We start from the raw sequence: 25974 nt of genomic DNA on the forward strand, positions 1-25974 counted from the left end.
TGAATTAAATGTGTTTCTTGTATACAGCATATTGATGGATTTTGTTTCCTAATCCACTGTGCAGTCTATTTCTCTTAATTGGTGAACTGAGTCCATTTTCATTGATGGTTAGAATTGAGATGTATTGACTTATGGTTGCCATGTTATTTGCCTGTTGTCATTTACGCCTTTTTCTCCTGTGTTTAATTTCTTGCCCTATTTAGTTGGTTGCTTCTGTTCTCACTTATGTAGTTCTGATCATTTTGGTCCCTCTCTAGAACATCTTTCAGTAGTCTGTGTAGGGTTGGTTTTGTCATCAGGAAATTCTTTAGCTGTTCTTTCTCATGAAAGTATTTCACTTCTTCATCAAACTTGAAAGAGAGTTTTCAGGGTATAGTAGTCTGGGCTGGAATTTGTTTTCATAGAGGACTTGAAGTACTCTGCTCCCTGCTCTTCTTGCCTTCATGGTTTGTGAAGAGAAGTCAGCTGTCATTCTGATGGGTTTCCCTTTGAAGGTAATCTGCTTCTTTTTTTGTAGCAGCTTTCAGTAAATTATTCTTGTGCTGAATTTCTGGGATCTTGACTATTATATGTCTTGGTGTGTTTTTCATTGGGTTGAGGTTATTTGGCATTCTGTATGCTTCAGTTACCTGAATATCAGGTTGTTTCCTCGTATTTGGGAAGTTTTCTGCTATTACTCCTGCCCATATTTTCTTAATGTCATTTGTGTTGACTCCTTTTTTCTCATTGATGTCTATTAGTCTCTCATTGTTAATCTTTGCATAATCTTGCAGATGATGGATTACTCTTTCTTGCATCCTCGTTTTTTTTTTAAGAGATCCTTTCTTACCTTCTCACTAGCTGTACTAGTATCTTCAAGATCTGAAACTCTGTCTTCACTTTCACTTAAATGGTTTTGCAAGCTTGTGATTGAGATATTAATTTCCTCTATATCTCTTTGACTCTGCTTCATGCGGTCTATTTCTTTCCTGTAATGTTCATTCAAGGAATCGGTCATTTTTCTAATCTCCTCTTTTTTTTTAATCAATGTCTTCTTTAGAAGTAGTTACAAATTCTTTTACTGCAGTGGTTTTTTTTTTCAGTATAGGTTTCCTCCCTATGTTTCTGTAGTTGCTTCTTTACTTCAGATTCTATGAGTTCTGACAATTCTTTTTTTTATTTCAGAAAAGAATTGCACTCTGAGTTCCTCTATAACTTTCTGCTGTTGCTTACTTACTATCTACTCTATTAATTCATGGATTTGAGCTGAGCTAGTGTCCTTTGCACTTGTTCTGGGTGTGCACTGCATTTCCTCCATATGTTTCTGCATTTGATTCTTTACTGCAGATGTTTTTAATTCAGGGATTTCATTTTTTATTTCCAATCTGAGTTCCTCTATACCTTTCCACAGCTGTTTCTTTATTTCAGAAGCCATTGATTCATTGCTTTCATTTGTGTGATTCCCTTTTTGTTCTGTGTTAGTGTCCTTTGCACTTGTTACTGGTGGGCTTGGGTTCTGATTTTGCATTTTGTTCCTTCTTGTCATTTTGTGTAGCACTATCTTCTGACCTTTGTTTTAGATCTTAGTAGCAGTTATAACCTTAGCACATACTGAAGTTCAGGTGCAGATCTACAAAATTTGGATTTATCCAGCTGTGCCTGGCTTGGGTCTGGCTGCTGTGCTCAGCCCCTTCCTGCTGCTGCCTTTGGGGGTGATCCTGTTGTGTCCCTCTGGAGAGATTTTCTGCTCCTGGACTAGCTGGGTGGTACTATCCTCTACACTCTCTGCAGGGATTGCAGCTGCAGGTTTTCATCCAAGACCTGTATGCCAGGCCTGAGCTGAGCCTGGAGGGGACAAGTTGGAGTAGCAGGGAGAGGCAGCTCTCCCTCACAATCTCACTGAGCCTGGGGTAGACTGGATCTGAGGGTTTCCAGAATGAGGCAGAAATTCCTACCTTGTGTGCGGGGTGTGTGGGGGTACTACGGATTTATGGGGGACATCCCTTCACAGTAAAACATTAAATACTTTTAGATCAAGTCTTTTTTTCTAATTTTAATCATTTACTTATTTGGTACAGGGTCTCACAGCTTGAACTCCTAGTGATCCTCCTGTCTCACTTACCCAATGCAGGGATTACAGGCATGCACCACCACTTCTTGTCTCAGTGGCCAGCTCTGTGCAGGGCCGGCACAGCATGTAGTACCAGGGACAGACCCATGGTTCTGCTTGCCAGGCAGGTACTTAGACTACAAAACTATCTCCGTGGACTCATACCTCAATATTTATTAACCTGTTGTATCACAACTGAAAGCAGAAACACTGACTTAGGGCCCAGATATAGAAGCAGACATTTTTTACATCCACACATACTAGGACCATTCCCAGAATAGCAGGCTCTGATTTCCAGTGATCTGGGCCTTTTACATAACCATGAACAGGAGGTACAAAAGTGAGACAGAACAGCCTGTCAGTTCTTTAGCTTAGCTATCAGGGTAAAATCATTGATTACAAGGGTAGAATCATGATAATCAGTTTATGATGCTTGATAAAATGGTAAACTCTGGCATTTCATGGTTTGGTTTTGTTCTTTTGGTTACAGAAGTCAAGAAAAATATTACAAAGCCATAGTACCATTACAGAGCTAGGCATCTTCCAGGGAACAAAGTTTTACAAAGAGCTATTTCTCTTATTCATTTTTTTCTTTGAGAATTTGTTACAGTTTAGATGTAAAATGTCCCCCCAGACTTTCCTATTTGGAGGTAGGACTAGACGAAGGGTGACAATGGAACCATGACTGTGAGGAATGTATTCTGCCTCCTGTATCCTCTCTTCCCTCTATCTCTTTCCTCTTGTTGTAGCTTGTACCTTTTCTTCTCCCATGCAATGGATCCAGCTAAGGATGGATTAAAAATAAAATAAGCTTCTTGTTCTTTACTTTGCTGGTACCATGGTTTTTTGTTCTTGCAATAAGCACATGATTAATAGAGAGAAGTGGAATCACTACCCTGAAATCTCTTTTGACTATATAGTGTAGAAGTCTTTGGTTTGTGTAAAGTTAGGAAAAGTTTGGAGATGCTGCCCAAAGAAGCCTTAGAATAGTGGAAGCCAAGCTTGACAGGAATTTCTGGTCAGAGTTCAGAAGATGAGAATGCTGACACCAGTGCAGACAGTAGTTCCAGGCTCAGGAGTTTTCAATTGGTAGCAAAGATTTTTTCATTGATGGTTGGACTTTGTCATGTGTCTTATATCCTGGCATGTGTCTTATATCCTGGCAGAAAATGTATACACACTTTGCCTATGTCCTGAGACTTTGCTGAAGACAGAAATCTTCCCCTTCATTTCAGTATTTAAATCAGTTTCAGAGATTTCTGTTTGTCCAGTACAGCAAACGTGAGCCATTCTCCATGTCCTATCTGATCTTCAGCTGATAACAGTGTCATTGCTAAGATGCTTTGAATCTCCTCATGTATGCAAATGTAGGTTCGTTTCCATTAAACATGGAAAGATGTAGACATTTATCTTCCCTTATTTTACAGTTCTCTTCTATGTGGCTGTAGATTTCTGTGAGAGGAAGGGCTGAGTGAATCATCATGCCATAGTATGGAAGGAAGGTTGGTCTTTCATCAGCCAGTGAAGTTAGAGAATAGACAATTCTATCTTAATTATAGTTATTCCTCTGATATTATCAACTTAAATCTTTTTTTTCAGTTATTGGAGAATTTCTCACTATTAATTCAGGCTGACTCTGAACTCATTATGTAGCACAGGCTGGACTACAAGTCATGAAAAGCCTTCTGCCTCAGTCCCTTGAATACCAGGACTATAGGAATCATCCACTATGGCTGGCTAACATTGATTTTAAATGGCCTATGAATTGTACTCTTTTTTAATCTTATTCGTGTATCTATCAGACATTCAACCATGCTTCTTAGTAAGTTGTTATATAAACACACAGAATTTGAAGGTTGAAAAGATCATAATTTTATAACTTTTCCTAACAGACCATAAATAATATATATTCCTGATAGCACTCTCTAACATATGACATTCTGCTATTTTTGAAGTAGCTTATACAGTTAAACAGTTCTATTTTTTAGCAAATTCTTCTAACACAGAGAAGAATATTTTCTCTACAAGATTACTTATTTGTTTGGTTCTATTTCTGTCCTCTGGAGATAAATAAAATCTGAACACTCTTCTACATCTTGCAATGTTCCAAATATTTGCAAACAATTATTATAACCTGTTAAGTATTCTCTGCTTCATTCTAAACAGTCACAATTCCCTTAGCAGATGCTGAGCCTGTTTAAAAATATCCCCTACATTTTCAGAGCCTCTCTTCTTCTAAATCATCAAATCCCTAAACAACAAAAAAGACATGATATGCACTGTTCAGGATAGGAAAGGATTTTTCTTCTTAATACAAATTAATAGTTGCTATTTCTTGAATCTAGTGTCCTGCAGAGCTCATGTGCCCCTAGGTGAGGCTTTTGGGAGGTGGCTGCATCATGGGAGTGTGATGCTTCATTGGGGTGTGTGACAGTGTGATCGAGAACGTAGGATTACTAGACTGGATTTAGTGTATGCCCCTGGGTGTGGGAGACACCGCTCAAAAAGATTGTTCTTAGTCTCAATTGATACAAGGGAAGGGAAGTTTATTATGGTTCATACTTTGTGTCAATTTGAAAAATTAGAAGGTTAACCAAGTAACTCAGCTGTTCTACATCTTGGGGTATAAATGACATATTATTTAGACTCTACAGTATTGTTCATTATATCAATTTGAGAAGTTTAGAAGCTTAAGTATATTACTCAACAATGGGCCAGGGTTCCTACTTTATAAGCATCCTGAGCTTGCTAAAGAGGAAGGCACAGAGATGGCATGGGTGGATAGTGCGTATACAACATAAAGAAGGAAAAGATGTTTGCTTTCCCACTTTTTGTTTTTGATTAATTTGTTGTCTTCTGCTGCCTTGAAGTATTGCCCCTGTGTTAAGACACCCTGCCTTGGAACCCACCCGTTATGACCGAAATGTCCACAAACTGTAAACTAAGTAACAATTTTTCTCTTTAATTTGGGTATCAAGTAATTTATCTCAGCAGCAAGAGAAAAGTAACAAAGACAAAATTTGTGCCAGCAGAGGTGGGGTCACTGCTGTAACTACCTGAACATGTGACTCAAGGGCCTTTGGGAATGGCTTTCTGCCTGAAAGAGTGGAGCTGGGATGGCTTAGACTGGTCTCAATGAGAGATTCTCATCAGAGTTCAGAAAACCAGAAAGCTGATAGAAACCCTACCAGTAAAGTCCGGGCTGGGGAGGTTTCTGCTTGGAAGAAAGTTTTCATTGGGTGCTAGACTCCAGATAGTGTGTGTTATGGTTTGGCAGAAAGTTTGCCTGCATTTGCTTCTATCCAGAGATATTATTGAGACTGGGCTTAAATATTGTGTACTATTTAATCCGACCAAAATATTTAAAGAAAGTCTAATGTTGATGTGTCAGCTTGGCTATTGTTTGAAGCTTTTAGCCAGATCTGTGTTGGGAATCAATAACAAAAAGCCCAGAAGGATGATTTAGAAGGTGAGTTTGGCCAGACAGAAGCTCCGGTAACGCTATGAACTACAAAGGTAGAGTGGAGGAGATCTCCATTGCTGAGAAGGAATAGGAAAATATAAAAGATAGACTAAAGGCATTACAAGAAGCAGCAAGGATCCAGTCTTTCTAGTCTCAAAACTGTAAAATAAAACACTGCTTTCAGGAGAAAGTCACAGAGCACCAGGTTCAAGAATGGTGGTAGCATAAAAAAAATGTTTCTCAAAATTGGATTCAGAGCTCCCAGTGATCCAGGCCCTCATCCTCTGCAGACAAGAGAGAGAAAATCCCAAATCCTGCTTCAACTGGTAGCAGATCTTGGCATCATGCATGTAATGCTGGTTTCAGTTGAATCCAAAATGCAATAGTCCAGGAAGTGTGCCCCTCACAGAGCAATAAGTAAAGCTGTGAGTGAGAAGCCTAAAGTGCAGTGGAGACCCCAGAAGTTTATAAAAGCCAAGAAAACGTGGACTATCTAAGAAAATGTGCAACAAGGGTGCCAACCAGACCTAAAAGAGAAGCTGTGGGACTTGTAACCACCCAAAGTAGCCAGGGGTTAAGTCACTCAAGCACTTGGAATTGACAATTTGCAACAGATTGCTACAGATGCTGCACATGGAAATACAGGACTTAATGTTTGCCTTGCAGGATTTTAGACTTGCTTTGATCCCATTCCTTTCGATTCCTGTTTCTAACTTTGAGAATAAAAATATTCATTTGGTGCCATTGAATGTTGCAAGTGTTTAACTTTGTTTTGTACAGGGCTTGCAAATGAAGAGTTTGTCTTACATCTTGAAGGAGACTTGGGATTTCGACTTTTCAGCAATGCTAAAGCTGTGGACCTGGGGGCCCATTGAAGTAGAATCCAGTGAGTGTGGAAGGTCACACACGCATGGATTTGACTGATCTTGTCAGAAACAAAAGTTATAGTGTTAGTTATCTAGGTCTTGCTTTAGTTATATAGGCCTTAACCATCCAGTATAACCATGAAGTATAAAAAATAATGACATATTAATGTGCTGTGCTATAAAAGGCTCAAGTCTGACAATTGCCAGTTCTGATGATAACCCACTACTATTAGGGACTATTGGACTATACAGGGTTATTTTGCTGAATTCAAGTGCCTAAAATCTTTAGGCTGCTTTCAAGTATGCAAAGGTCCTTTAACAACTTCTTCAAATACAGATTCTGTAACTGTAGTGGAGCACCCATCTCTCAAAACACAAAATAAAAAAGGGGATATGTTGGGAGCCACAAAGCTGGCAAATCAATCAAACATATGAGGTGGGACTTGGCCAGGTGCTTAAAGCAAACAAGCTACCTCACTTCTGAGATAAACATCCTGTCTGGTTAAGGTTTGCTATCAGCTGCTAAGCAACCTAGTGTCATGTGCTACTAACTTCACAAAAGTATAAATACAGGACAGTTTTGCTGTAAAAAAAAGGGAGGGAGGAAAAAATATATATATATGTATGTATACACAAGTGAGTCAGTATAGGTATACACCTACTTTCTCTTAGCTCACTGAGAATAAAAGTGTGTACTAATATTGTTTAGATAAGATATCATGTCTGCATCTTGTCCTCTGAGTAACTACTACAAAGACAACAATGTGCAACATATTAGTTATTGTAAACACCCTACTAACCTGTTTTGAAACTGCTGCATAGCTATTTTTTTCTTATTAAAATAAATGAAAACTATTTAAAAAAATAAATAAAAAATAAAACTGTGGGAATTTATGCTAACTCTTGCAGATGGACTAAATGCCTTTTGCACAAAGAGATGTATACGAGTCTTTGGGGGCAAGCAGGTATTATGATCCTAATGTAATATAATATGGAGAGACTTAATACTGGTTCTTTAGGATTGCAAAACCTGTCCAATGTTCAGGTTGTGAAATGATAAGAATAAGCACTACTCAAAAAATCTTACTTCTATTTTGGTGAGGAAATTGGTGTATTTTCTTTTCTATACAGGATATTTATAACATGTTAGGCCTGGTAGTAAGCATATCTTAGTATCTAAAAAGTGGTTTAAAGAAGTGTCCAGTTGTTAAGTGGACAAAGGGGTGGAATGTTCTTGTCAATGCATTGTGTTAACTTGAGAAATCTAGAAGCTTAACTAAGCAGCAGGGGTGTTCTACATTGCTGTGTAAAGGACATGCCCCTTGGCTCTACCATGTTGTTCACTGGGTCAATATGAGAAGTTTAGGAGCTTAAGTAAGTGACTCACCAGGGTGCCAGGATCATACTTTGTAAGTTCCTCAGATTGTAGAAGAGGGCACAGAGCTGTTGTGGGTAATTATCCTGGTTTTACAACATAAGGGAGGAAAAGGGGCTTGATCCCTCCCTCCTGCTCTTGTTCCTTTTTCTGTCTTCTGCCTCCTGGAAGTATTTCCCCTGTGCCATGCCACTTGGCCTGGGAGCCAGATGATTATGGACTGAAGCCTCCACAAAGTGTAAGCTAAAGAAACCTTTCCTTCTTTAATTTAGGTGTTGGGTATTTTGTCTCAGCAAAGAGTAAAAAGACAAAAGCTTTACTCCATGCTGCCGTCAGCCTTCCTTGCTGGGCTGTTTCTGCTTGGCTGCACCATTTTGCTTTGGCGCCAGCTGACTGTGGATTTACCTCTACAAACTGTGTGTAAAAAATGTCTTTCCTCCTTGCAGGTGTTGAGTCCTTCGTCTCAACAACAAGAAAGCTAAGAAAGTAGCACACAATTATTAAGTAAATACTAACATCTCATTTTCTTTAACTGTCTCAAAATTATTTCATTGTGGAAGTAATCAATGAAGAATATATTTCAGTATACTAAAATGTTCCAGGGTTTTTCACAGATAAAAACACTGCTGTGCTCTTGAAAGGCAATTTTAAATCCATTTTTGGACTCTTATTCCCATATGATTTGGATTTCAGTCACCTGATTTTAGGCATTAGCGTATGAATGAACTTGCCTAGCGTTATGTGTGAACCCACTTAATAAACATTATGCAAGTGCTGTTAGGTTTCTGGCAGCATTATATATACCATGGATGGAGTGTTAGTATCCTGACCTTGCCTAAATAATACTATAATGTGAGATATGTATAGGTACTGCCTATCTAATTTTAATTCATCTTTGCAAAGAATAAGCATTCAATTCACTTTTTGTAATAAAACTCAAGTGAAGGTATAATTCATTATTTAAACTGGAGTGATTTTTACTGTAGAAATAAAATTACTAACTACGCCTATGTAAAATGGATAAATCATCAATAAACTGTCTATATTAAAAGGTTAACAGCTAAGGGGTTTTAAAAAGAAAGTTAATTTTGTTAGATTTTTGGATCCTATGTATGTACAATATAGCTCTGAGATTACCTGTAGATCGGAGTACTGTATTCTTTAAAAATACAGTAACATTATATTTATTTAAATTTGTAGTCCTTCCACCTATCATATAGAATAAAAGATAACTAGGTTGAAGCAACTAAAGTAATATTGAATCACCAGATTACATGCTGGGTTTTGTGACTTTTAAAATCATTTTAAGTCTCAGAAACTGCTTCTCATAATAGAAGTTAATTAGCCTATTCTTATTTCGTATATCATTCAAGGTAGTCTATTATGCTGCAGTGACTAACAGTATTCCACATCAGCGGTTTAACATCAGTGTTCATTTCTACTTTTTACTCCACTCTACACCACTTACTTCTGTAAGGGTCTCTGTCTATTTAGGGAACACACTTCCATATTTGTCTGTAGGAGAAACACTGAAGTTGGAAGTAGTTAACATGTGGCTTCACTTTCAAGTGACACATAACGCTTTCACTTGAATTTCATTCCTCAGTTCAAAGCATTTTATGAATTTTGAGAGGTAAAATTCTCATGTATTCAGAAGGATAATTGTGAAATTGATGATTATGTCTATAAAATATTATAGCCCCCTTTGCTCTCAGTCTATTGGTAATGCTTAGGGACATACTTACAGCACATTACTAATGACAGACAAGAATACTTTTCTGTGTGTGTTAGATCACATTGCATTAAAGTGGATTAAATAAATGCATTCTGTAACAACTTCAACTGGTGTGAACATTGTTTTGACGTGTGACTACTCTCACTCAAAAATTTAATCATTTATACAGTATACAGCAATCAGTCTCACAAACTCAAAGTAGTAGATATATTTCTAAATGAATTTTTGTAAATATATTCTGGAAAGACAAAAAACAAACAAATAAGACAAAACAAAACAAAAGACTATGGTGCTTAAAATCAAACTAAGGGCTGGCGAGATAGCTCAGCAGAATAGGTGCCTGCTTTGGCACATGCAGGGACCAGGGTTTGATCCCTGGTCCTAAATGCCAAGATTTGCCCTGCCCCTGGGGCAAGCTGAATCTGTGACCGAGTCTGGGCATGGTGGTGTATGCCTATAATCCCATGCTGAGGAGGCTGAAAACAAGAGAATCACAAATAGTCTGAGCTGCGTAGTGAGACCCTGCACAAAATACATAAATGAGAAACAAAAAGAAAAATAAAATTAAACTAAATATGACTTTTCAAACAGTAACCTAATTTTACTGAAGTCCTGGCCTCTTTAAAATATTTCATCATTGTTAAGTTTTTTGGGCTATCAATAGTCATACAACAGGAAAAAATACATTATCAGTGAAATATGTGTTGTGTTCAGGGGTTATCATCCAATTAATTGCTACTTATCACAGACAGTTTAAAACATAATTAATATAATTTTACTATAAAATTTCCATAAGACATATTTGTACTTGGAATTATCATTGAGAGGAAATGCCAGAGAAGAATGCACCAAAACATCCCTCTAACCCTAGACAACAAGAGGAGAGCAGTATCTGATGTAAATATTTTGGAACTCTAAAGTCCATTGAAGGCAGTAATTTCCAGAATGTTTAGATAGTAGTTTGCATTTAATTTATGTCAAATTCAGCTCTTAACTTGTAGTGGAGACCAGTCCTCATCGCAGCTATGTGGTGAGCTGGGATAAACCTGCACACAAGGTGAAGAAGTATGGATAGAGAAAAAAAATACCCTATTCTCAAATACTGGGATCTCTGCTCTTATTTTTGATAGCTGCTTGTGTCAAACAGCCTGGGACAACAGGTACATAACCTTGCTGTGTTTATCCACATAGTTGTGTATGGTAGGCTACGTATTAGCCCTATCTTTTTAGGACTTTTCTTTAGAGCTTGAGACTTATATTTGCACAGAAAAAAGCAAATCAGTTTAATATATGAGAGCCACCAAAAGGCAATAAAGACTCAAAAAATGTAATTAAAGTTGTAGAGTTATGTACTGAATTCCTCTGAGAGCACTAAGTTTTAGAAAAAGTATTTAACAAGCTAGAAGTGGAAGGAAACAACCTCAACCTTATAAAATCCATATTAGAAAAAAAATACAGAGGGCCAGGGAGATGGCTCAGTGGAATACGTGCTTCACTGGCAAGCTCAAGGGCCTGAGTTCAATCCCTGGTTCTGGGGGGAAAAAAGAAAAAGAAAAAATACAGCAAATATATATTGAAAATAAAAAATCTTTCCATTTATTTATTTTTTTATGTATTTGGTACAGGGTGTACAGGGTGTCCAGGGTCTGGGTCTTACTATATAGATAGGACTTGTAGTGATTCTCCTGTTTTCAGCCTCCACGCACTAGGATTATAGACACATGCCACCATGCCCAGTCTCAATAGCTATCTCAGTGCACCCTGGGGGCGGGATCAGCACGGTACACTGGAGATTGAACCCCAGGCCCTGTGCTCTGCCTAAGCAGATGCTTTAGTCTGCTGAGCTATCTGGCTGTCCTGAAAATCTTTCCTTTTAAAGGAAAAATGCTGGGCCTGCTGATGAACATTTATATTCCAAGCATGCTGAGGGAAGAAAAATTGAAAGTTATCATCCTGATTGAAGTGTTCAACAAAATTTCAAAAATAAAAAGAAACAAAGAAAGAAAATGTAAATAAAACAAAAAGAACTATAACTATTTGGGTTCTAGTGTTAAAAAGACAATCAAAAATAGAATACCCATTTTTACCACTTAAACTATTGGAAGTTCTAGCCAGAGAAATTAAGGGTAAAAAAGAGAATATATTCAATTTAGAGGTAAAACATTTTCACTCAGATGATATAATCAGACCTTGACAAAAATCTAAAGGTCCTGTCTGAAAATGCTTGTTAAAATTAATAAATTCTGCAGAAACAGAAAAAATACTTGTGTATCTGTATATTAACACTGAATGATCACTAAAGGAACTTACTATTTTTTTTCTTTTAAAATGTCATCAAAAATAAAATTTTTAGGAATAAAAGTAGTGAAGTAGGTAATTATGTAAAAACTACAAACATTATTGAAAGAAGTTACAGAAGATATCTATAAATAGAAACACAACTGTATTCTTGCAGAGACAGAAGTATCACTATAATGTCAGCATTATCTAAAGTGATCAATATATCAATATAAGCCTTATCAAAACCTCAATGGCTTTTCTGAGAAGAAGAAAACTTACACAAGAAATCCCAAGAATATCAAATAAGCAGGAGAAACTTAAAGAAAAGCAAAACTGAAAGACTCACTTTCAGATCCAAAATTTACTACAAAATGATAGTAATCAATACAGTATGATAGTGGTACAAAATCAAACAAGTAGCACAATGAGATAGAATAAAAGACCCAGAATAAAACTTCTCTTGTGTGGTTAAATAATTTTTGAAATACCTTCTAGGACTTTTTAATGAGATGAAAAAGATAACATAAATAAAGGTAGTGCTTGGAAAACTGGATTTCCACAACCAAATGAAAGAAAATCTGTCATTATCCAATGCCTCGTACAAAAGGTAACATGAAACATGCAAAAATCTACATTACTAAAGCAATAAAAGTGTAAAACTATTACAAAGAAAACCTAGCCTTGGATTTGTCAATGATTCCTTGGATGTGAAACCAAACGCGCAAACAACCAACAATTCTCTTCCGGAAATTCTTAAAGTAAGTGTATGAAAGAGATAACATCAACAATCTAGGCATTGGGGCAGGTTTGCAGTTCCAGGTAGATGGAAGGTGAGGTGGGAAGATCACAAGTTTGAGGTCAGCCTGAGTAATTTAATATTCAATCCAGATGCTCATCAACTGAAAAATAGATAAAGAAGATGTGGTATTTCTACACAGTGAAGTATTATTCAGCTGTAAAACAGGATAACTTTGAGTCTTTTGTCTGTAAATGGATGCAACTGGAGAACATAGCGTTAAGTGAAATAAATCAGACCCGCTGCATATGCAGACATCATATTGTCTCCTTAGTGTGAGAACCTGAAAGAGAAAGATGGAATATGAAGGGCACAATAGATACTGGGAAAAGAGAGTGAATTTATTCAAAAGGAAAAAATTACTGAGTTGAGAAGGACAGGAGAGGGTATGGGAGAAAGAGATTTAACTATGTATGTAAGCAGGATGGTTTGAAGAACTATACTGCACATTTCTATGAGTCTAAGGAAAAAAACAGTTAATGCTTTAATTTTTTGTCTTCTTTCTTCAATTGTTTGTACTTTTTGTCTTCTTAATTTCTTATACATTTCTTTATTTCTTCCTACCAATTTTACATACAGTATCTGGTAATATGAACAACTAGTTGGAAGACAACACTATGTATTATAACAAATACTATGAAATACAAACTACCTTGTTAAGTGTAATTCTGTATCACTTGTAATTTTTTCTGTTTTAATTATAATTTGTGCTTTCTTTAGTAAAAATATGAAAAAATACATTCAAATGATGTCACACTAAGAAGGTATTTCACTTTATAAAATCAGACAAAATATTTTCAAATAAGGTGTCTAATAATGTGTGAATACAAAGATTATATAGAGAAACATGGAGACTCAACAATTTCCAGGGATGGTGGAGCACACTTGTAACCCCAGCACTGGGAAGGATGTGACAGGAGGATCCCAATGAGTTCAAATCCAGCATGGGCTGCAAAATGAGTTCAGAGATGATCTGAACCACATAGTGTGATGTTGTCTCAGAACAAACACACAAATAAAAAAAAATACAAGAAGAATATATCAAACAATTCAATTTAAAAACTGGAAAACAAGAGCCAGGGAGATAGCTCAGTGGAATAAGCGCTTCCCTGGCAAGCACAAGGGCTTGAGTTCAATCCCCAGTTTCACAATAATAATAATAATAATAATAATAATAATAATAATAATAATAATAAATAAATAAATACAAGGTTGAAATCAACTCAAAGCTATTTCCTCAAGAATATATATAAATGGGTAATAAGTATATCAAAATATGGAGGAAATTAACAATCATCAGGAAAATCAAAACAATATTAGTGTGAAATAACACCTTATGCATATTAGGAAGGTGATATAACTTTTTCTCAAGTGGCTGAGGAAACAGCTCAGTGGTCTAAACATTTGCCTGGCAAGTGCAAGGACCTGGGTTTGAATCTATGTACTGGATGTCACGTGGTTCCCTCCACTGAGCCAACCACTGAAACGTGTGTGGCGGCACTATAATCCTATCCCTGGGGAGGCTGAGAAAGGAGGATCACTGTGAGTCTGATCTGCATAGCAAGACCCTGTTCCAAATTAGGAAAAAAAAACATTTTTTTAAAAATTTTTAAATCTTCAAAAGTTGTTAAGTGTTGTCAAAGGTCGTGGAGACACCAATACACTTGTTAAGTAGTAATATAAAAGGTGACAGTCAATATGGAAAGTTATATGGTAGTTTTTTTAAAAAATAAAAATCGAATTACCATATGACCTTATTATTATCCTTCCTAGTACATGTTCAAAGGAATTGAAAACAGGATATTGAAGAGATATTTTTACAAACAGGCTCATAAATGCATTGTGCATTGCTGCTGAAAGGGTGGACATTATTAGGTATCCATTGATGGTGGAAGGGACTCACAGTGCTCTGAAGATACAGTGAATACTTTTAGAAAAAACTCTAGAATAAAAAGTACATTTCCATTAAGGATGAAATAAATGTGCTCCAAGAAAGCATGAGTACTTCGAGTATTTTAATGGGAATTAATGGAAGTACATATGTGTATCATATGATATAATCATTGAAAAATCATTTGACCTTAAAAAATGATAGCAAAGAAGAAATACTGATATATGCTACAACATGGTTGAACATTAAGAACATTATAGCAAGTGCAATGGCTCATTGCTGAAAGACAAATTCTATATGCTTTTATTTATATTAGTATTAATCCTGCAAAGTCAACTTCATTGCATTGTACAAAGCCTAGTTAGTAAGACATGTGCCTGGTGGTGTCTGGGTGAGTCATGGAATTGTGACCCTGGGAAATATGTGTGGGCCTTGGCCTGCTCCTTTCTGACACTGTTCCTCTGCCCTATTTCCTGGCCACCATGAAACAAGCAGTTTCACTTCTTACTGCCTTTCTTCTGTTATGTTTCTCTCTGAGAGCCTATTGACCTTGCATTAAACCTCCTGAAACCCTGTGCTAAATCAACCTTTCCTCTTGATTGTGCATGCTGGATATTGCCTAAGTGACATCAAAGCTAACTAACTCAGTGATTAGAGTAGTCAAAATAATGGAGACAAATGGCAGCTTTCAGGAGTTCCAGAGAAAGCAAAAAACGAATATAGAGTTCCAATTTGGTAAGTTGCAAAGACTTATGGCCATAGATGATGGTAATGGTGACAGTTACACTATCAATAGAGTGAATTTTAATAGCTTTTTATTGTGTGTTTTCAATAGTTAAAATGGTACATTTCATACATATATCTTATTACAATAAGAATGTAGGAAAATTGTCTTACTGACAAAGTGAAAGGCCCTTCTGTTTCTTTAGGCTTAATTATTTGTGTATTTTCTGAGAACTATACCATGTTTCTTAATATAAATGACAAGAAACATACATCTCATATAAATGCATTAAATACACCTTTATTCATTTAATCCTCATGTCCTCTCTATTGCACATGCACATATGTATTTGTGTGCATGTGTGTGTGTGTGTGTGTCTGTCGGTCTGTCTGTCTATCTGTCTGTCTGTCTGTCTGTCTTTCTGTCAGAACAATAACTTAAGTAAGAAAAGTCAATGACAGGAAACAGAAATGTATAGAAATGAATCTGAGAGGGAAATGTCATAGGTAAGCATACATGGTTTAATTTGAAAAGGGATAAAAATGCATTTCCCTGGATTTACTAAGTAACTATTTCCCATTAAATAGTATTTGAATAAGTGTCAATCATATATTCAATTGTATATGTTTTTGTAAACATTAGTACTACCTTTCTGCTTTGGTCAGCAGAAGGAAACAAAATAATAAAGATGATTAAAATTGTGATACCTATATACTCTAAACATAACTAAGTACAAAAATTCAGACTGAAAAATTTTTAAAGTGTAATATTGGATCTGAAATAAAATAAATTTCACTATGTCAGCATAGTCTTAAGAAAAATATTGTCAAAGAAATGAAAAGAGTGTATACAGCTTTGCTTTATTAACACATCCTGTTTTGGCCACAAGGCACAAAAGCAAACTAATATAAATGTAAACATAGAAAAAGTATTTCCTGCAGGATAACAAATCATAAAAGAAAAGAATATACTGCAGAAATATGAGTTATTTTGAGGCTCATGTTTCCTAAAGGGATCTGCTTCAGACGCAATTCAACATTATTCGTTGCGTTTTTTCTATTTTACATTAAGACATTGGTAACTGATGAGAGAACCATTTAAAGGCATAGGTGTGAATAAGACACAAGAAAGTCAACTTCTTATGTAAATATAGTTTACTACTTTCACAATCATAAATCTCCTCATATGTCACAAAATTGGACAAAATTGGATCAAGCAGAATTTTCTTCCGTCTAGACTGTGCATGCGATATTTGCACATTTGCCCAGTATTGTATAGGATGAGAATGGTTGGTACTAAGTTGAGAAATATTGTACAGGTGCCTATTGCTTCATTTATTTGCTGAACTCTTTGTATTTGCATTATTTTCATTAACCTATACAGAACAACCTTTTCTACTTTGTCACCATTGTACAATTATAGTATATATATAGTTGTATTCTCTATTATACTTCTTTGGACAACAATATCATTCTAGAGATCCCATCTTATCCCTTTATCTTCTAATCCATACAAATTCTTTATTATTTACTTTTGAAACTCAATCCACAACTAAGCTAGCTTACACTTGAATTACTTTTCAACAAAAAATGTTAGTACATTAGATTTTTTGTTTAGATTTCACATAGTCTGTCTTCACAAACTTTTGAAAAAAAAGAAAGATACTTAGTTGTGGTTGAGCTGCATGATGCTGCACGATGTAGCATTATATAGCCGTGAAGAAGATCATGTAATTTTTCAGGAAAATAGATAGAGCTGGGATTTATTATATTGAATGAAATTAGCCAGTCTAACAAGGACAAATGTTACACGCTTCCTCTTATATGTAATACCTCAGGGGGCACAAGGAAATGAAAGTAGAAGGGGCACTTCCAAGGAACTGAAGCGTACCTGGGAAAGTGGAGAAACAGGTGGGATGGGAGTGGGAAAGCAGGTATAATTGAAATATGTTGTATGCAACAGTGGAAATGCCACAATGACTCCATTAACTTTCATTTAATTCATTCTGATAGTTACATGTACAACAAGATTTAAATCACACTAAAAACTAAAGTTTAAATTTAATTGATCAGTGTATATGAAGTGTCAGGTAGACAGGAGTACTAAGTTTTGTGATTAATCACACAGACACACACAGTAGATTGCTTATAGCTGATAAAAATATATTATATCTTTCTAAATAGTGGAGAGAATAAATTCTAATGCCTGTAAACAACAATTGATGGGCAAATGATTGAGTTTTCAATTAACTATATTAATTATGACAATTATTTTAGCCACTCATTATTTACACAATATCAACTCTTTCTACATAAAGGCAATTATGATCTGTAAATTAAAAATAATATTCATTAAAATTTAAAAAGAATGCACAATGTCTAAGATAGGAACCCTAACTGAGTGGTGACCAACCTCTGGATTGAGTGTCTTTTATTTTCCTTTTAAGAAAAAAGATGTTAAGTATGAAATATTGTTTCTAATCTAAAGCCTCAGTATTCGTGTTTAATTGAAAAAATGGAACTTTGTGATAAATAAGTAGGTTTTGGGTTGAAGTTTGGCCTCTCATATCTAAAACGTTTGCCTTCACTGCCCCAGTCTAATCCTTAAACTGAAAACAATCATTAATATATAATAACTGTAAGTTCGTATGTCACAGTTACTCTTCTCTCGTTGTTGGGACAAATACACAACACCCAAAATGAAAGATGGAAAAGTTTCTTTAGCTCACAGTTACTGCAGGTTTCAGTCCATATTTCAACATGTGTTTAACCACAGTAAAAGTCTTTGATTTGGTGCTGAATAGGGGGAGCTGGGAATGTCTGATTAATGAGACATATTCAAGATGCAGGCCATGGACCCAGCAATGTAGTTGACTGTATTGTGATTCGAGTTTCAGCCACCACTACTCAGTCATACTAATGAGTAAGAAGACAGGATTTTGATCTGACTCCCTTTGAATTTCAACTACCACCAGAGTCTTACTTCATTGTTCACTGTTGTACTGTGATTAAGTACAGTTCTTTCAATGGTATATGAAGAATTTTAGTTATAAAGTTAAGTTTGGTACCTCCCGCTTTAGCAAATATTAGAGCAGGGAAGGAGAACAGTTGAACCTGAAGCCATACCTACTCCAAAAAGTGTTTATAGTAGGACTACAACATTGAAGTCTCTGCTTATTTGACTGAATCAAAATGTAATTTGTTGCATCTTACATTTTCTTTTCCCTAAAGAAACTAAGTTCAGGTTGTGGATTCTTGCAGAGAGGAGATTAAAACCTTTCATTAGCACAAGTGCATATGAGAGGCCTGCTCCTTTTCAAAATGACTTCTAGTCAGTGCTGATGAACTCATGTTTTATTTTTTCCTTAAGACTTCTACAATATTTAAATGGCAATGTAATTCCCATCTTTGACATAACTAAACAAAAAAGGGAATACAAATGAAGGACCATTTTGCATCTGTATATACAAAATAGTGAGGATAGATATACAGCTACTTTCTCTTAATGCAATGAGAAGAAAGATTTGTACTAATAGTGTTTGGACAGAATATCATGTCTGCATCTTGTACTATGAAGACAACAATATTCATTGTATTAATTATTGAAACTGTCCTAATAATTGGTTTTGAAACTGTCTCATTCCTATTTGTTTCTCAAAAAAATTAGTCAAAAAAGTAATTCAACCAAAAGAAAAGCACAATAAAATCAAGATTGAAACAAAAAAGTTGATTTTTCCACTTTTTAAGTTATTCGGAGTTATAAAAATGTTTTTTTTTATTTTGTAAGTGCCAGTTGACCATATTCTCGGGACCTGAAAGGAGTTCTTAATTTCAGCTTGATTTGCTAGGGTATCAGAATGCTTAGCTGTACTAATTCTGTAAAGGTAAATCCATAGTTTTATTTTGATTTTGGTCTATCTCTTACAAAAAGTAAACCAGAGGATATAGTAGTGCAAGCTTTAATCTGGGAGTGCCCACCTGGGAGACACTGAGAAGGGGCAGATTGTGTGATATTTTCAAACTAGGATTTATTATCTTCCTTTGATGTTATTTGCTACCATTCTGGTCTTCACAACTGTACAGATCTATATTTACTCTCAGACAATGAATTCACTTTTTAGAAAAATCTTTTACTGGCTAGTGTACTGATGAGCTGAAGTCCACTACCAACTGATAAAACATGTTATTAGTAAAGACAGAAAATCAAAATTATTATTTTTGCTATGTTTAATATCATCAAGTGTATTTTTGGCAATTTAAGTGAAAACATTTCTACACATTAATTTGAAGATCACAGTTTTAGTAAACCAACTAATACAATAGCCTTTCATCTTAACTAGCAGTATAAAGTGACTTATTCACTCTATGCATATGCTTTTATAAATATTTATGAAGAACTTTAAAGTTTTTGTATTTGCATGCAGGTGGCATCCCTTTTCCAAGTCACCCCAAATTTTTCTTCACTCATCCTTTAGAATCTATTGTAGCTTACTGGTGGTCAGCAACCTGATACACAAAGAAGTATGGAATTGGAAAATACTCCCTGTGGGTCCAGTTTTGAGATTCATTGACTGATTCATGGGGATGGCACTTGTCAGTATAGGAGCAAAATGCCTTACCAGAAAGCTGGTACCTAGAAGACATACAACCTAAAAGAGGAAAACATGCAAGTGATCTCATGCTGGCAAAAGTATTTCATTAAGCAACTTTAAAAGTTGCTAAATTACACTTTTTTTCCTAAAGTTGGCCTATGGACAAACACTTGGGTTATTGTGATGTTACTAACCAGGGTTTGCTAGTATGACTATACTTATACTTGTTCCCCCCCGCCAAAAAAAAAGTATTTAAACCTGCAGCACTGACCACACTGTATAAAACTGGCTGGATGTGGAAAATAAGTCTCACAACCTGGCTTCTGCTATTCTTCATGTCTGATTATGTTCTTGTAGTGTGTGTCTGTACATAGTCTTGAATATATATAAGAAGTAAAGCCATGTTGTTATGTAGGGACTCAGGTCAACAACTTCTGCCATTGCCAGTCAAGTGGAAGACCCAATACTACTATTGACTACTGGGCTATTTTGGAATATTTTGCTGAGTTCATACAACTATAATATTTAAGTGAAGGAACTAAACAATAAAAGGGGATACAGATGAATGACCATTTTGCATCTGTGTATTCAAAATGGTTAGGATAGATATGTAGCCATATTCTCTTAATTCAATGAATAGAGGGATTTGTTCTAATAGTGTTTGTAAATAGGATATCATGTCTGCATCTTGTACAGCAATTAACCACTAGGAAGAATGTATGCAATGTGTTAATTATTGAAACTGACCTACCAATTTGATTTGAAGCTGTCTCATTGCTATTTGTTTCTCAATAAAATTATGGAAAATATATATATATATATTATGTTTATTTTCAGAGGTGAGGATCTTATTGGTTCTTAGGTTTGATTTTCAAGTTCATACATGAGTACAGAAGTACTGTTCCATGAGTTTCATTTAATATGTATTTTGTTGTGTTTGTATGTGTTAAAGTTACTTATTATTGCATGCTTATTTTATAAACTGCTATTATGAAAATTTTTCATAGATTATTTTAGATTTTCTAGATGTGTAACCTTTCTATTGGAAAATAACAGTTATTTTACCTTATATTTTCTGTTTCAAGCCAATAATTTTCTTCTCTATAAAATTAAATTGACGAATATTTCCAAATAAATTATTTAAAATAAAAAAGGAATGGAAATTTTTCATGTTCTATGAGATTTATTATTAAATATGCTGTCTTTACACTGAGGTATTCATTGCAAAGTGCACACAAATATGCACAGGTAGAAATATGTGTAAAAGATTTCCATATATTCATGTCTTCTCAATATTTTACAAATGACTAAACATAAATTTTATTAATTGATTTTCTATGTCAGAGAGAACAAACTGGATATACTGGTAGACTTCTTAATATTTAACAATTCCAGTGTTTCATAAGTGTCCTGTCCAATACTGTCTTATGGTTTTTAAAAATACATTGCTAAAGCAAATTCATTAGGAATTTCCAGGAATGCAGGACCAAAAAAATGGATATATCTGTACACTTTTACTTTAAAGACATTGCCTTCAGGACTGTGGGGTTTTACCAAACCCAAAATAATAGTCTACATGACATTTACATTGTATGAGTCACAGTTAATCCAAAGACATTTGAAGTATATGGGAGGATGTACCTAGATTCTATCCAAATGTTGTACCATTTGACATAAAGATTTTGAGGATCCACAGATTTTTGTATCTGCACTTGTTGCTGACACCAGTACTTGGAGAATAGAGCAGCAAGTGAATTTTTCTTAATAACCACATAGCTGCATTCCATCTCATATTTTAATCCTTGTTATGTTCAAGGAATTCTGTGCTGCTTTTTGTCTCGCAAGTTACTTTAAAAGATCATGGCAGCTGGCGAGATACCTCAGAGGTCGAAAGCACCTTCTTAGGCAAGCTTAGGCAGACACAGGGGACAGTGGTTCAATCTCAGGCACCACACAATGCGAAAGCCCTGCTCTCAGGATGGACTGAGCTGGCCAAAAAAAAAACCAAACCAAACAAATAAAACAAAACAAACAAACAAAAAAACCAACCAAACGAACAAACAAAACACAAAAATCATTCCTATCAATTTATGCATTAAAAGCTTCTTTGATTTTCACATTATTATTATTATTATTATTATTATTATTATTATTCATTGTTTTCAGAGAACAATCTTTTAATTAATTATATCATATGGCAATTATTATACTTTTCTTAGTGCCACAACTTTATTTTTCCATGTAGTCTTCAAAGTAATAGTAATTTTCTACTGCCCATAATAAAAGTTGATTTCCCAACTTTTCTATGTACTTATTTTTACCCACCTAAACTGTCTTGAATTTAAAGGAGTATGCTTGTCAAAATATTTCCTTTTCTCTCCTAAGGTTCTGTAGTTTACATTTCATGGAACTTTCTGTCATGTTAACAGCATGTGTATAAATATTAGTGTATATTTGATTTTACTTTGACAATATAAGCATACAATATAAAGTATATTCTTGTAGCTTTTACTCTTTACTCTTTTATATTTTAAGTCCTAGCCTGTTAAACACGATTTTGGCTGTTGCATCCCTTTTGTTCGAATTCACATGGACTTAATCTGTTCATTTTATTCTGTGTTATTCTGTATATCTTTAATGGTACTATTTCTCAGAAACAGTGTTGGATAGCTTTGTTAGACAAACATATATCTTTCAATGGCTAATTTGAACTGATAATTACATTCAAATAAAATTCTACCAAGTAAAATAAAAATTCAATTCTATTTATCTCTCTCATGCATTCTATGACATATAGGGAGAATCATACTTTTATTTAAAATATTATTTTTAATAATAAAATAATAAAGTATGTCAATACTGTTTGACTTTAGAATATACTATGATGCCCATAGTTAGATTTTACCTCAGTTGATGAGTGACTGATACCTTGTATGAGGACCTGGGTTCAAATTCCCAACACTATAGAAACAAAACGAAACAGATTATTTCCCACTTCTTCAATACACTCATTTAATGATTGTTTTCTCTTATTCCCATGACAACTAATTTAAATTAACATACTTTTACTTTCAGTAAACACAGGATATCTTCAAGAATATTCTACTTTTTATTTCCTATTATCACTCTGTTAATTTATTTGTTACTTGATATTCACCTTGCCAAAAAAACACATAATACAGTGCAACATTTTCCTTTGTTTCATTAGTAGGCCAAGATTCTGTGGCTAAGTTATATTTAATCTGTAATACAGAGCATATGTATATTATTTTACATTCACTTTCCTTGTGTGAATTTCTCTCATTATCTGGCTTGTGAGAAAGGACTCATGAATACAGTATCTTGAAGATTTTACGTGTGCACGGCAGCTCCTATGAAATCATTATACTTAAAATTTCCTGTGCCTGGATGCAGAATTCAACAAAATTGACTTCTTTCTACAGGATAAAATGTCACTCTTTTATCGCATGGCATGGATTATTGCAGTAGAAATGGATAATGCCAACTTGAACTCCCTTATAATTGACAATGACTGAGGCAATTGAGAAAAGATAAAACAGCAAAGAGGCAGACATTTGCAATTACTGATTTCACATCATATTACCAATCTGTACTAACAAAATCCATATGGTACAGGCACAAAAATAGACACGTGGACCATCAGAATAGAACAAAAGACATAAAAATGATTCCACTCACAGTTAGCTACCTGATATTTGACAAAGTGGCCAAAATCATACTGAAGAAATGATAGTCCCTTGAAGAAATGGTGTTGGCAAAACTGGTTATCCACATGCAGAAGAGTGACATTGGAATCCTTGTCTTTTACCTTGTAGTAAAATAAGACAAAAATAGACCATAGATTTAGATATGAAAACAGAAACTTTTCAAGTGATGAAAGATAATATAAGGGAAGTACTCGAAGCAAAAGGCTAAGGCAAGAACTTCCTGGAAAGAATTTGAGTAGAACAAGAAAAACATCAATAATTGACAAACAGGACCACAGCAAGCTCAAAGGCCTCTTCACAGCAAAGGAATTAATCAATAGATTAAAGATACAAGTTAAGGTACCTATGGTAAGCAATTGGCAGCTGCTCCACAAAAGAAACCCCCTAAAAAATGGACAACTTCAATCACTGGACACCTCATAATAACTACAGGCCTGGGAACATAGCTCGACAGTCTATGCACCTGCCTGGCAAGCACAAGGACCTGAGTCAATCCCTGAGTGCCAAAACCAGGTGTTGTGCCAAATGTCTGAAATCCCAGAACTGGGGAGGCTGAGACAGGAGGATCACTACAAGTCTGAGCTGTGTAACAAGACCTTGTATAAATTAATAATAATAATAATAATAATTTTCAAAACAACTACAAATTTCCTATTAAGTACATGGAAAGTATTCATCATTTTTATTCATAAGGAAAATACAAATCAAAATAACTTTGATTCTCCCCCTACAAAAGAAAGAACAAATTTTGATGACCATCTTTGGGGAGAAAGAAATTATTTTATATTAGTGATATCAAAACTAATACATACACTATGGCTATTAGTATGGCTGTTCCTAAGGAAACTAAAAACCCACATACCTTATGAGCCAGTCATACTTTTCCTGGATACATAACAAAAAGATCTAAAGATATAATAATACTCTGAAACATTCAAAGTCATGTTTATAGCAAATGTTTATAGATGTTTATGTAGTCATGGTTATATTCACAATAGCTACATTCTGGATATAACTTTGATGCTGTTCTCAACTAGCAAATTGAAAAAGAAAAGGTTAACTCTATAGGTAAAATGGAATTATGTGGAGCCATAAATATGAATTCAAATGATTTGCAGAAAATTGGATAGATTTTGATAACAATGTTAAGAAAAATAAATGATACACAGAATTTTAAATATAACAAGGCCTCTCTTAAGTGGGAGTAAGGAGAACCTGGAAGGTAGATAAGGGAAAGAATAAAATATCAGAATAATCAAGTCAGTATTCCCTAAACAAATGTTAGTAATATATACGACAAACATGTGCCAATGCAAAATGAAAATAAATTCTTATCTGTATGAAAAGCTTTACTATAATAAGAATATTATCAGAATATGTTTTGGCAATTTTTTTCTTTTTGTGTATTATGTCATGCTAATGAATAATTCTCATTGTATTTTATTTTATAGAAAGCACTTTTTTTGGTGGCCACCTGAGCCCACTCTGGGGGCAGGGCTGGTGAGGCATTTGGTGCTGAGGATTGAACCACGGTCCCTGCACTTGCATAAGCTTGCCTAAGCAGGAGCTTTAGAATGCTGAGCTATAGTGCCAGCCCTCCACTAATTATTGATGTTCGCATTTTTCTTGTTGCTTTCATTTTCTTCTGTGGTGGCTTCTGTTATCTGTGTGTTGGACCTTTGTTGCTTATATTTTTTCAATTTTTGTCTTTCCTAATTATATTATTTCATCTATTTATTTTACTCTTTTTTGTACTTTCTTGTTCTGTTTATGTACTTTTCATCTTCTACTTATTTGATAAAGATATTCTTTCACTCCTTTGTTATCTTTTAGTTTTCATTGTCAAAATCAATGTATCATTTCTATCCCTTTTTGAGGTATTATAAGCTCCTGTTTTGGAATTTTGGAATTTTCTTTTTATAAGAAATCTAGTTTCTGAGATTTTTCCACTATATACTGTTTTATTTTTACCTACTTCATATTCTTAAACTATGTTACCAAAATCATGAGCTTTAAAATTTTATACATTTTCTGCATATGCATTTCAAGTAAGGCCTTCACTGTTTTCATTATTCTTTTATCTATTACGATACATGTCTCTTCTCTTTCTTTTGACCAATACACCTGTGCTTTTCAACATAATTCTACTCTAAATCAGTCTTCTCAGTTATTTATTTTATCATGAAAAAGAGCTTCCAACTGATTATAGTTTCTTTGTTCTAGAATATTTGACACTATGTTGCCCTTCTCACTGTTCCGTTCTGTTTACCCATGAGCAGGAGATTCATATACTTTTGCTTAGGTTTGGCTGTGCTCCAATATCATGTTGAAAATCACTTCCTGATCCTTCCATTTGATAGAAATGAGCTACTAGAAATGTTGTAGACTACATTTCAGTTGCAAACATTTTCTTTTTTTTTTTTTTAAATTTTATTT

This window comes from Octodon degus, unplaced genomic scaffold (genome assembly GCF_000260255.1).
Source record: "Octodon degus isolate 3935 unplaced genomic scaffold, OctDeg1.0 scaffold00024, whole genome shotgun sequence".
NCBI classification, from domain to species: Eukaryota; Metazoa; Chordata; class Mammalia; order Rodentia; family Octodontidae; genus Octodon; species Octodon degus.